Source organism: Tiliqua scincoides, chromosome 1 (genome assembly GCF_035046505.1).
Source record: "Tiliqua scincoides isolate rTilSci1 chromosome 1, rTilSci1.hap2, whole genome shotgun sequence".
NCBI classification, from domain to species: Eukaryota; Metazoa; Chordata; class Lepidosauria; order Squamata; family Scincidae; genus Tiliqua; species Tiliqua scincoides.
Window position 1 is genome coordinate 284837772 of NC_089821.1, and position 13389 is coordinate 284851160.

The 13389-nt window shown below is 45.1% G+C and overlaps 1 pseudogene; it reads right to left on the bottom strand.

Annotated features, from left to right (window-relative positions):
- Positions 1-347: 347 nt before the first annotated feature.
- LOC136638431 (5S ribosomal RNA) lies at positions 348-467 on the bottom strand (annotated as a pseudogene).
- Positions 468-13389: the final 12922 nt, after the last annotated feature.

The window sequence follows — 13389 nt, forward strand, 5'->3', positions numbered from 1 at the left end:
CATCACCTGAATTTCTCCCCCAAATGCTGGAGCTCTGATTTCTCATCCTCATTTTGGAACCACCACATTAGGAGTTTTTCTATTCTCCTGTTATTGTTTTATATCTGAATTTTGTGCAAAGCAGTGTATAAAAAGTACAATACTTGGTTGCAGTGTTCAATTCCTTCTATTTATTTGTGTCTTCTCTTCATATTATGAATGCACACATATGCACTGACCTGGTTTTTGGTTGGTCACAAGCTTATCATGACCAGGAAGCTGCAGGGCTGCCAGGAGCACAGCGCAGCCAGTGAAGCAGGTCATGCGCTGTTGGTTGGCAACCTTCAGTCTCAAAAGACTATGGTATAAGCCTACAGCACCTGGTATTCCCAGGCAGTCTCCCATCCAAGTACTAACCAGGCCTGACCCTGCTTAGCTTCCGAGATCAGATGAGATCAGGCATGTGCAGGGTAACAGTTACTGCTGTGTGACCTTAGAATTCCTGTTCTGGGGAGAGAAAGGGGGGGCATTCACACCACCTCTTATACCAAGCTCAAGGTCTCACTCTTCTGGGCAATGGGCTACATGTGGGGTGGTTGCTTGGGTTCCCAGGGGATTTTAGCCTATGATGGTGGTGGCACCCCTACTTGGGTGCCTTCCCTCTTTTTCTTTATATATTGTTCCTCTCAATATGCACATGGTTGTTACCCTTGTATGTCCTATTTTCTGTCTTCCGAGCATTTTTGATTCTGGTATCCTAGTTGTTGCTGGGGGTTAGAGGGATGTTACAGTTCTTCAGGACAGCCTGGAAGCAGGGTGCTCTCTACAGCCGGAGGAGACAATGCTTCAGATTGGCCCTGCCTCCTCGTGATGGGAGGGGGCAATGGTGTAGCTAGAGGGGGGTCAAAGCACTAAGTTTTCCAGGGAGCCTCTGTTTTGTTGCCTGGAATGGCTCTGAAGGGCAGGGGCCACTTGCATGCCATGGTGAGGCTCCCTGCAAAACTTAGTGCTTGGCACCCCCTCTAGCTATGCCACTGGGAGGGGCATTTCCTGATGCCCCCTTTCCTCTACCAGAGAATCTTGAATTACTGTGTGCACGAATATATGAATAAAGGGCCCAGGTGATTATGAAATACACAGGTCGCAAATGCCTTGACCTGAAGCAAGCGATGTAGCTCCTGTTCTAGAGAGATGATAAAGAAGTTGACTCAAAGATGTATCCCATTCCCAGCTGTTTTTGCTGTGTGAGCCCCATCGAGTCCACTGTGGATCAGAGACGGAAAGTAAAGCAGATCTTTTATGCATTTAGGTTTCCCTGAGAGGTTAATTAATAGACTACTGAGTATATACTACTTATTCTGTGACTAAGCTACAACCCCTGAAGGGCATTTTAAGTGCCTGGCCTCTATCCCAGCCTTCAAAGGAGGAAAGACCAAAGGCTGCTCCCGGTTGGCAAGTAATAGAGCAAATTACGGGCGACCTCATCTTTTCACACAGCAGTGTAGACGAGGGAGTTGACAGGTCACAGTGTGCTATATTCCATCTTAATCTAAAGCAAGTGCACCAGCTCTCTGTCTAGGCATTGAGATGCCACTCTCTCCACCCACAGTCTAAGGTCCACTTTACACATTGCTTTGTAGAGCAGGCATGCCCCATCTCTGCTGCTGCTGCTCCCCCAACACTGCTTCAGTAGCATGTGTATCTGTCCACCCATTGTGGGGTGTTTGTCTTAAACATGCAGAAGTAACGTATAAAGCAGGCCCGTCATCGTATCAAATGGGGAGAATTACAGCATGCCACAAACTTCTCCAACATGCAATCCCTTCTTTGATCAACAAAGGAATATGACACTGTCTCAATTTTGAACTCCAGCTGGGATTGTATGGGTTATCTTTTAATTGGATTCCATTTTTACTTGTTCACTTTATAATGGCAGATCCCCCCTCTTATATTTTATTAATTTTCAATCTCCCTTCCATAGCTGTGAACAAACAGAACATAGAGTCAAATAGGGGACTGAAAGGGAAGAGCACAGGCAGTATTATTTTCCATCTCTCCCCTACTGAAGCACCAGGGTGGATCCAAATGATGACATTATTCACATGATGATCATAATGACCCCAGTGATGTCCTAGTCCCTTTGAAGCTTTTACCACATTTGCTAGCAATGAGAGAAAAGCTTGCATGTGATGAGATCGTCACTGCCACACATCTGTCTACAGAATTAGTTAGTAAAAGAAATTAGAATTTGAGGTTACTAGAGGCAGAGCCAGAAAGTAATGGTGCTACTTAAAAGCCACAGAGGTTCCGCGTCAGATTTGAATGCCTGGTTGAGTGGACCCCTTTTTATAAGTGTGTGTGTTGAGTATTTTTCCAATTCCCTAAAAAGCCTCTTCCAAGTGTGGATTGATCCATCTTATATTGCATGAGGTCACATGTCAGACTTCCCAGACTCTCTGTGCCCTGTCCAATTAGCATCATTAGCAGGACAGAGAAGCCTCAGTGTCTGTTTCAGCTGCCAGGAAATACTGGTTGCTTGCCATGGCCCCAACTAGCCCCACAACTGTGACGTGCAGTGAGGTCCAGGCCCAGGCCCAGGGAGGCAATGCACACTCACTCTCCCTCCCCAGGCTCAGTCTCTGAAACACACACTCTCTCTCTCTCTCTCTCTCTCCACCTCTCCAGAAATAAATATATATCAGTCTCTGGAACAACCCCCCCCCCCGAAATAAATTTTAAAAAATATTTAATGTAAGCCCTACTCAGAGCTAGGGAGAACTCAACACAGGCTCCCTGAAGCAACCAAAAACCTGTCTCTCCTGGTGCTTAAGAAAGCGGTTGTTTGCACAGGCTCCCTGTTTTTTTCATTAAAAAAAGAAGAGAAGCAGCTCTTCCCGCTGCCTCCCCAGAGCTTGCTGATGCAGGAGTCCTGCTATGTTTTGATTGGAAACCAATTGCCTTGCTTTTTTTTTTTTTTTAATTAGAAGACACCCATTACTACAGCTTAACCTGAAGGAGGCAACTGTTCCTGATGCCTCCCCAGAGACTGATGACACAGCACTGTCTTTTTTTTTTTTTTTTAGTATTGGGTGAATGGAGGTAGCTCTCTCTGGTGGCTTTTGTCCCTGCCTGTTTTGCCCCTTTGTCTCTATGGCAAGCCACCATAGCGACAGAGCTGATTGGCAGCTCTCTTTATTCCCTCCATATTTGTTTGTGTGTTGCTCTAAATTAAAACAAACTAACCTGGAACTGGAGCAGAAAGGAGCAGCTTGGGAAAAGCTAAAGGTATTTTTAAAAAAACGAAACTTGTTGGGTCCTTTACTTTTTTTTTTTACTTGCTGGGTTAGGTGAGGCTCCGCCAACACCAGGTGATGTTTTGCTTTGGGTAGGGTAATCTTATCTTGAAGCTGAGAGTTGGACCAGATGATCCTTTCCACCCCCACAGTCATATGGAAAAAGAAAGCCCCCTCTCTGCAAATATAAGGAGGATATATATCAGGTGTCGGCAACCTATGGCCCATGGATCAGATCCAGCCCAATTTGCTGCACACTGGACAGGGCATGGCAGAGCTACCTGCCCAAGTTTGTGGAGTCCCTATGCCACTTTGCCTCCCAAGCTGAGTGCTGTGCAACCGCTTCCGGAAGCTCAGCAACCAGGAAGTTTGGTGAAAGGTTGCTGACCTCTGATATGTAATCCCTGAAAGACTGATGGCTGATACATATGATTTTAAAAAGAAAAGACTTGATGAATACAGTATGTGGAATCTCCTATGTGAAAGATCAGCCTTCTATCTCCAAACTGGAAGTTATCTTTCTTCCATAGTATACTCCTGGCATTGACTTTGCACTTGGGAAAGTCCATAAGGCACATAATGCTGACCCTAAATTCTGCATTTTTATGGGCTGGCCATTAACCACAATGCTTAGAATGATCTGCAGGCTCTTTTATTTTAGCTGGATGATGTTGTGATCTGATGATTGATTGGAGCTGGTGTGCAATCATGAGCCTTGGCCTATTGCTGCTAGCTTGATAGAGTGTGTATCTCTATTTCATATTAAATAATGATGAATGGTCATGACTTGCATTTATATAGCGCCTTTCATCCAGAAAGATCCCAAAGCGCTTTACAAATTGATTTACTGTGGAAACTGTGGAGTTTATTCTCCGCTCCATAAGCTTATATAAATCCCATTGAGTTACTTGCACTTCATCACCTCACTTGGTATAGCCCAAACAAAGCACAGGAGCTCTTTATAATAATACACTTAGAAGGCAGCCAGGGGAGCCATTATAAAATTGAGCCAGTGTCCATGGCCTCTGTTTTATGGTGCATCCACAAAGCTGAGCATCTCTAGTCGCTCTGTATTCCCAATGATTACTGAGGAAATGACCCTAATGAACTACCAGTAGCCGTCATTCTGACAGCAGCCAATGACTGGAGTTCCCAAATCAAAGGGCACTTTCACTTGTCTGTCATTAAAATGTTGTAACCAGGCTCAGTAAAATGCGCATTACAAGCTGACGCCTTGGCCAGTGTCAGCCATTGGGAGCCATTTACACAGGGCAGGGGTGAACCACTGTTGGTCCCTGGGCCAGATCTAGTCCCAAAGCAAATTTACTTGGCCCCCAGTTTATTTTCTTTTTGTATTTTTATACTGCCCTTCACTGCCAATTATCAGAGCAGTTAAAAACAAACCAACAAGAGAAATAATAAAATATATAAAACCATCAATACAAATGCACATTAAATCAGAAAAAGAAAAGCAACAAAAAAGATATTGAACATCATCAGGTGTTTAAAATGCCACGTATAGTAAAAACCTGGGAAACATGACAAGATATCTGTCAGAAACTTAGAAACCATGAGCATGGCACCAGGCAAGTCTCTGAAGAGTGACTGTTCAATAGATGAGGCACTATAATGAAGAACTGCCTGTTTGGAGCTCGCCAAATCTTTTTCTTTTTCAAGAAAACTCTGGGTGTGTGATTCGGATCGGGGTGAACCACAGGGGAAGAGAGGGTTTGCCTCCATTCTGATTTTCCACTGCAAATCATTACACACACACCCCAAAAAGCTGCTATAGGCACCCATTAATTAGGCCTGCAAGTTTCTTATAATAACTTTTAGGGGACAATTTGCACTGGGAAAGTGGTGCACGGTCAAACAGTTAACTCCCCACCACTTATGCTTGTACCATAGCTCAATGTTTCCTCCAAATGTATCCTCACTCGGAGGTGACCTCCAGGACTGCCCCCACCACCACAAGATGCAGCACGTGCTCCGGGGGCATGACTACATCAGTGGGATGGTGGTGATATGATTGGGTTGTTAAAGTACTGTAAAATGTATGGAGAACCTGGGCTGAAGAGTCACAGGTACAAAAGCCCTGTCTTCTATGCCTCTGATTTTCCATAGCCAGCAATTTAACATGTGGTGTGTTCCTTAGCATGATAAAGATGCAGGTAAATCTTTACCTGTTAAATTTCTGTCTGCCACAGAAGAGAAAGCCTCTAACAGGAACCAACGGCAACCCTTTACTTTCCCCATCTTGGTGGGGATGGGCAGGGGGATGTGTAATGAAGCCTTGCCAGGAATCATTTCTAAAACTGTAAAACCTTTTAAAACCACTATGGTAACTGACCCTAAATATCCAGACTCCATTGGGCTTCTTCCTTCCTCTCTTTGCTGCAATCATTTTCCTGTAACCAAGACTGTAGGCATGGGCCCATGAAGGAAGGCGAAAGGCCCCACTCTTGCCACTGTCATCATTACTACCCAATCCTATCTCCTGCCACATTATAACATGCAGTCCTATCCCCCAGCATGCACCATTACTCTCCCCCTGCTCATGGCCTACACTTGCTGCCAACTTACCAGTGCCTGTGGAACTTCCTGGAGCCGCTGCCGCACACACTGCACTCTCACCCTTTATGAAAAGGTTTTGAGCCACTTTTTGCAGCCTGGCTCTTGCACTGCTGTAGAGAATCTTGAGCTGGAATGCTAGTTCCGGAGCACAAGGCCCCAGTAGGATTGGGGATTCCTGCTTGCTCCACTTTCTAAAAGGAGAGCAAGCAAAAACAGGATCATAATAGTAGTTGTGTTGTGGGATCAAGACAGCATACCCTGATTTCACATGAGATATTCTGCCAGCTGGCCTGGCCAGCCAGGATGGGTTGCCAGCCGAGAGGCAGGTCAGCAGAAGTGACAAGCAGGCTTGGAGAGCACAAGGGGAATCTTCTCCCCAAAGCAGTCACATTACCCAGCCTCATGAATGGGCCAGACCTGTATTTAATTCAATAGAGAAATGGATGGATCTATCTATTTCTGTTCTACCTAAACTTCATGCAGATTCTTTTGATTCTGCTATCTTCTGCTAAATATTCCCAGATTTTGAAATATGTATTTTTCCAAGTATTTTCCTGTATTCCAAACAGCTGGTGCAATATGTAAAATATGCGTTTAATAGAGTTTTCGGCAAATATGCAGAATGCATTGAATCTGTAGAGCATTTGACTTTTATAAAATCCAGTATAACGGGGAGCAGAAAGAATCTGGAACCCATTGTGACACAAATGTTGGCAAAAGAGGCATTCAGTAAAATCCCCATCCTCTACTGTGGCTGATGATGACTACACCATCTCAGGCAAGGTCACAGCACTGCCACCTGCAGACTGAATTTGGGACCTTCAGCATTCAGACTACGGTACCCCACCACTGTCCCATGACCCTTCAACATGTCATATAAAGCATTGTTTCTCAAACTGTGGGTCGGGACCCACTAAGTGGGTCGCGAGCCAATTTCAGGTATTTCAGTATTCATTTCAGTATTTTATTTTTAATATATTAGACTTGAAGCTGTCATGGTATGTGAGTGCATTTGGGGAAGCGTTACAGACCTTTGCTTTTAACAAGCTACTATGTATATTCATTTAATGATAGTAAATGGGACTTACTCCTGGGTAAGTGTGGGTAAAATTTCAGCCTAGGATTGTTAAAAATTTTCCTGCTTGATGATGTCACTTCTGGTCATGAGATCACTTCCGGTGAATCCTGACAGATTCTCATTCTAGAAAGTGGGTCCTAGTGCTAAATATGTGAGAACCACTGATCTAAAGAATGCTCTTCAAGAATAAGCAAGATGAGAAAAGAATAAACACAAGCATCCACTCTAATCATGATTCCCACAGATGTGGGGTGATCCTAGCTCCCAGTTCTTGGGAGGTTTCATAGGTCAAATACGAGGAGAGAGGGGTCCATGGTGTTTTTCAACATTCTACTGGAGCTGTTGCAAGGAACCAGAGACCAAATTCACCAACAAAAATCCAAGAAATCACTTTAGGGACAGGCCATGAAATTAGTTAATTAAGCTCAGGGGTCTCAGTCTAGTGCCTTGCAGGACAGCTGTGCATTTGAAATAAAACCAACCAGCATTAATTGTTCCTCTTGATGACATTCTCACTTGAGGAGCTGCGGGCTGGGGACCAAACTAGATGTGATGGCGGCAGCCACATTTGTTGTTCACATATCTGCCTTATTCACATAGCAAGGGGGGGGTGGCTATTTCTTACATCAGAAGGAGGAATGTAGGGAAGAGAAGCTGAGCTTCCCCCTTCCTTCCCTGTGTCCAGGAGTAGACAGGCCCAGTGAGGAGGGGCCACCAGATCCTGAAGCGAGGTTGTGAGGAGAGGCTGTGCAGGTAGCTGTCTTTCAGGCAGAACCTCAAAGAGCTTAACCTCAAAGAGAAGAACCTCAAAGAGCTGTCTTTCAGGCAGAACCTCAAAGGCCGTAAAGGGCAAGGAAGCTTCCTTCCATAAATGGAAGTCTTGCCCTAATGAGGAGAATAAAAAGGAACATAAACTGTGGCATAAGAAATGTAAAAAGGTGATGCAGGAGGCCAAGAGAGACTATGAGGAACACATGGCCAGCAGCATTAAGGGGAATAATAAAAGCTTCTTCAAATATGTTAGAAGCAGGAAAACCGACAGAGAAGCAGTTGGCCCTCTGGATGGTGAGGGAGGGAAAGAGGAAATAAAAGGAGACTTCGAAATGGCAGAGAAATTAAATGAGTTCTTTGCATCTGTCTTCATGGCAGAAGACCTCGGGCAGATACCGCTGCCCGAACGGCCCCTCCTGACCGAAGAGTTAAGTCAGGTAGAGGTTAAAAGAGAAGATGTTTCAGACCTAATTGACAAATTAAAGATTAATAAGTCACCGGCCCTGATGGCATCCACCCAAGAGTTATTAAGGAATTGAAGAATGAAGTTGCTGATCTCTTGACTAAAATATGCAACTTGTCTCTCAAAACGGCCACAGTGCCCGAGGATTGGAGGATAGCAAATGTCACGCCGATCTTTAAAAAGGGAAAGAGAGGGGACCCGGGAAACTATAGGCCAGTCAGCCTAACATCTATATCAGGTAAGATGGTGGAATGCCTCATCAAAGATAGAATCTCAAAACACATAGACGAACAAGCCTTGCTGAGGGAGAATCAGCATGGCTTCTGTAAGGGTTTGCCCCACAAACCTTTTAGAATTCTTTGAAAAGGTCAACAGGCATGTGGATGCGGGAGAACCCGTAGACATTATATATCTGGACTTTCAGAAGGCATTTGACACGGTCCCTCACCAAAGGCTACTGAAGAAACTCCACAGTCAGGGAATTAAAGGGCAGGTCCTCTCCTGGATTGAAACCTGGTTGAAGACCAGGAAACAGAGAGTGGGTGTCAATGGGCAATTTTCACATTGGAGAGAAGTGAAAAGCGGTGTGCCCCAAGGATCTGTCTTGGGACCAGTGCTCTTCAACCTCTTCATAAATGACCTGGAGCAGTGAGGTGGCTAAGTTTGCAGACGACACCAAACTTTTCCGAGTGGTGAAGACCAGAAGTGATTGTGAGGAGCTCCAGAAGGATTACTCCAAACTGGCAGAATGGGCAGCAAAATGGCAGATGTGTTTGAATGTAAGTAAGTGTAAAGTCATGCACATTGGGGCAAAAAATCAACACTTCACGTATAGGCTAATGGGTTCTGAGCTGTCTGTGACAGATCAGGAGAGAGATCCTGGGGTGGTGGTGGACAAGTCAATAAAAGTGTCGACCCAATGTGCGGCGGCAGTAAAGAAGGCCACTTCTATGCTTGGGATCATTAGAAAAGGTATTGCGAATGAAACAGCTAATATTATAATGCTGTACAAATCGATGGTAAGGCCACAGCTGGAATATTGTGTCCAGTTCTGGTCGCCGCATCTCAGAAAAGACATACTGGAAATGGAAAAGGTGCAAAAGAGAGCGACTAAGATGACTACTGGACTGGGGCACCTTCCTCTTCCGCCTAGAAAAGAGACGCCTGAGAAGGGACATGAGTGAGACATACAAAATTATGTATGGGAAGGATAAAGTGGATAGAGAGATGTTCTTTACACTCTCACATAACACCAGAACCAGGGGACATCCACTAAAATTGAGTGTTGGGAGGGTTAGGACAGACAAAAGAAAATATTTCTTTACTCAGCATGTGGTCGGTCTGTGGAACTCACTGCCACAGGATGTGGTGACGGCATCTGGCCTAGATGCCTTTAAAAGGGGATTGGACAAGTTTTTGGAGGAAAAATCCATTACGGGGTACAAACCATGATGTGTATGCGCAACCTCCTGATTTTAGAAATGGTCTATGTCAGATGCAAGGGAGGGCACCAGGATGAGGTCTCTTGTTATCTGGTGTGCTCCCTAGGGCATTAGGTGGGCCGCTGTGAGATACAGGAAGCTGGACTAGATGGACCTATGGCCTGATCCAGTGAGGCTGTTCTTATGTTCTTATGTTTATAAAGTATAGCGCAATGCCTTCCAGATGCCTGGTGTGAAGAAGCATGTTCAAACTGCCCCCTCCCGCCTTTCTCTCCTGCTTGCCTGCTGTAGATATACAAGGCTAAGTTGATGAGCTGTTCAGCTTAGTGTGAAATGTGTTACATTTTCCCCCCAGCTGCTTCCTGATTGCAGTATTTACTTTTAATCTCCTCTGCCTCAATGCCCGATAAAAACTTTGTCACATTAGATGGTGACAGATGGGAAAGAGAAGGGGGGGATCACTGCAAGGGAACGTCCTGGCTTCCCAATAATTTTTCACAACGCCAATTATGTCCTTCAGTGCTTCCCGGCATGTGCACCCATGTCAGCAGAGAAGGAAATAGAAAGGCATAAATAAAGACAAAACCAGGCACTGCGTGGCTTTAATCTGCAGAATAACATTTCTCATTTGGGTGAAATATCGTTGGATTCTCTCCCTGGACTCGAGAGGCACATGCACAGTCCAACCTGCTTGCCCTCGGCCTGGAAAACACTCAGTTGGGTGAACAGCTTTTGGCAGTGTGAGTTGTTGAATATCCATGCAACTTATATTGGAGTTCTGATTTCCCTGTACGAATTGTCAGCCACCACTCCTCCCAGAGCAGAAAACCACCCACTGGCCAAGTCATGTGCCTTTAGGCAAATTGAATATTGGCCCATTGGCTACTGTTTCCATTTGAATGAAGACAATTAAACAAACAGAAAAAGCCACACAAGTGACAAAGTCAGGGTGAGCAGACATCCTCTTTTTCCAGGACGTGTCCTCTTTTTTAGCCTCCTGTCCTGGAAAAGAACTTAAACGTCCTCCTTTCCCCTGTGAGCAGGCCCCTGCAGGCAGCACATAAATATAGTTATAGATATTAGCACTATCTAATATAGTTTTATATTTAATAATAAGTAATATAGTGTTTAAACTAACCACATGAAATCAAAAGAGTTTTAGCTTTTATTTTGTCATGACCTTCATTTTTCTTGGATGTCCTACATTTTGGGGGGCCTTGTTCTCTTTTGTAGTTATGACATCTTGTCACCCTGGCCAAAATAACAATCCTATTTTCATGGGAAGCAGATACTTTTTATTTATTTAAAGAATTTTTAGCACACCTTTCTCCTCCAATCAGGTGGTGTCCAAGCAAAGTGCATGACATTCTGTCACCTTGGTCTTAACAGGTTTACTCAGATAGGAGGCACACTGTTTTCAATGGGACACTTCACAGTAAGGATGCTGAGACTGCAGTTTTTAATCTTTTCTAGACATGGCAGAAAAAGAGTTGGGGTTGGTATGGGGTGGGGAAGCCAGGCTAGGGATGTCAGTTGTGATATAGAACAATTAAGAACATAAGAACAGCCCCACTGGATCAGGCCATAGGCCCATCTAGTCCAGCTTCCTGTATCTCATAGCGGCCCACCAAATGCCCCAGGGAGCACACCAGGTAACAAGAGACCTCATCCTGGTGCCCTCCCTTGCATCTGGCATTCAGACATAACCCATTTCTAAAATCAGGAGGTTGCGCAAACACATCATGGCTTGTACCCCGTAATGGATTTTTCCTCCAGAAACTTGTCCAATCCCCTTTTAAAGGTGTCGAGGCCAGACGCCAGCACCACATCCTGTGGCAAGGAGTTCCACAGACCAACCACACGCTGAGTAAAGAAATATTTTCTTTTGTCTGTCCTAACCCGCCCAACACTCAATTTTAGTGGATGTCCCCTGGTTCTGGTATTATGTGAGAGTGTAAAGAGCATCTCCCTATCCATTCTGTCCATCCCCTGCATAATTTTGTATGTCTCAATCATGTCCCCCCTCAGGCGTCTCTTTTCTAGGCTGAAGAGGCCCAAACGCCGTAGCCTTTCCTCATAAGGAAGGTGCCCCAGCCCCATAATCATCTTAGTCGCTCTCTTTTGCACCTTTTCCATTCCCACTATGTCTTTTTTGAGATGTGGCGACCAGAACTGGACACAATACTCCAGGTGTGGCCTTACCATCGATTTGTACAACGGCATTATAATATTAGCCGTTTTGTTCTCAATACCCTTCCTAATGATCCCAAGAATAGAATTGGCCTTCTTCACTGCCGCCGCACATTGGGTCGACACTTTCATCGACCTGTCCACCACCACCCCAAGATCTCTCTCCTGATCTGTCACAGACAGATCAGAATCCATCAGCCTATATCTAAAGTTTTGATTTTTTGCCCCAATGTGCATGACTTTACACTTACTGACATTGAAGCGCATCTGCCATTTTGCTGCCCATTCTGCCAGTCTGGAGAGATCCTTCTGGAGCTCCTCACAATCACTTCTGGTCTTTACCACTCGGAAAAGTTTGGTGTCGTCTGCAAACTTAGCCACTTCACTGCTCAACCCTGTCTCCAGGTCATTTATGAAGAGGTTGAAAAGCACCGGTCCCAGGACAGATCCTTGGGGCACACCGCTTTTCACCTCTCTCCATTGTGAAAATTGCCCATTGACACCCACTCTCTGCTTCCTGGCCTCCAACCAGTTCTCAATCCACGAGAGGACCTGTCCTCTAATTCCCTGACTGTGGAGTTTTTCAGTAGCCTTTGGTGAGGGACCGTGTCAAACGCCTTCTGAAACTCCAGATATATAATGTCCACGGGTTCTCCCGCATCCACATGCCTGTTGACCTTTTCAAAGAATTCTATAAGATTCGTGAGGCAAGACTTACCCTTACAGAAGCCATGCTGACTCTCCCTCAGCAAGGCCTGTTCATCTATGTGTTTTGAGATCCTATCTTTGATGAGGCATTCCACCATCTTACCCGGTATGGATGTTAGGCTGACCGGCCTATAGTTTCCCGGGTCCCCCCTCTTTCCCTTTTTAAAAATAGGCGTGACATTTGCTATCCTCCAATCTTCTGGCACCTTGGCCATTTTGAGGGACAAGTTGCATACCTTAGTCAAGAGATCTGCAACTTCATTCTTCAATTCCTTAATAACTCTTGGGTGGATGCCATCAGGGCCCGGTGACTTATTGATCTTTAATTTATCAATGAGGTCTGAAACATCTCTTTTAACCTCTACCTGACTTAACTCTTCGGTCAGGAGGGGCCGTTCGGGCAGCGGTATCTGCCCGAGGTCTTCTGCCGTGAAGACAGATACAAAGAACTCATTTAATTTCTCTGCCATCTCTAAGTCTCCTTTTATCTCCCCTTTCCCTCCCTCACCATCCAGAGGGCCAACCGCTTCTCTGGCGGGTTTCCTGCTTCTAATATATTTGAAGAAGCTTTTATTATTCCCCTTAATGTTGCTGGCCATGCGTTCCTCATAGTCTCGCTTGGCCTCCCGTATCACCTTCTTACATTTCTTTTGCCAAAGTTTATGTTCCTTTTTATTCTCCTCATTAGGGCAAGACTTCCATTTACGGAAGGAAGCTTCCTTGCCCTTCACAGCCTCTCTAACTTGGCTGGTTAGCCATGCGGGCACCCTCCTGGATTTAGTGGAACCCTTCTTTCTTTGCGGTATACACCTCTGCTGGGCCTCTATTACTGTTGTTTTAAGCAGCCTCCATGCACTCTGGAGAGATTGGACTCTTTTTACCCTCCCTTTC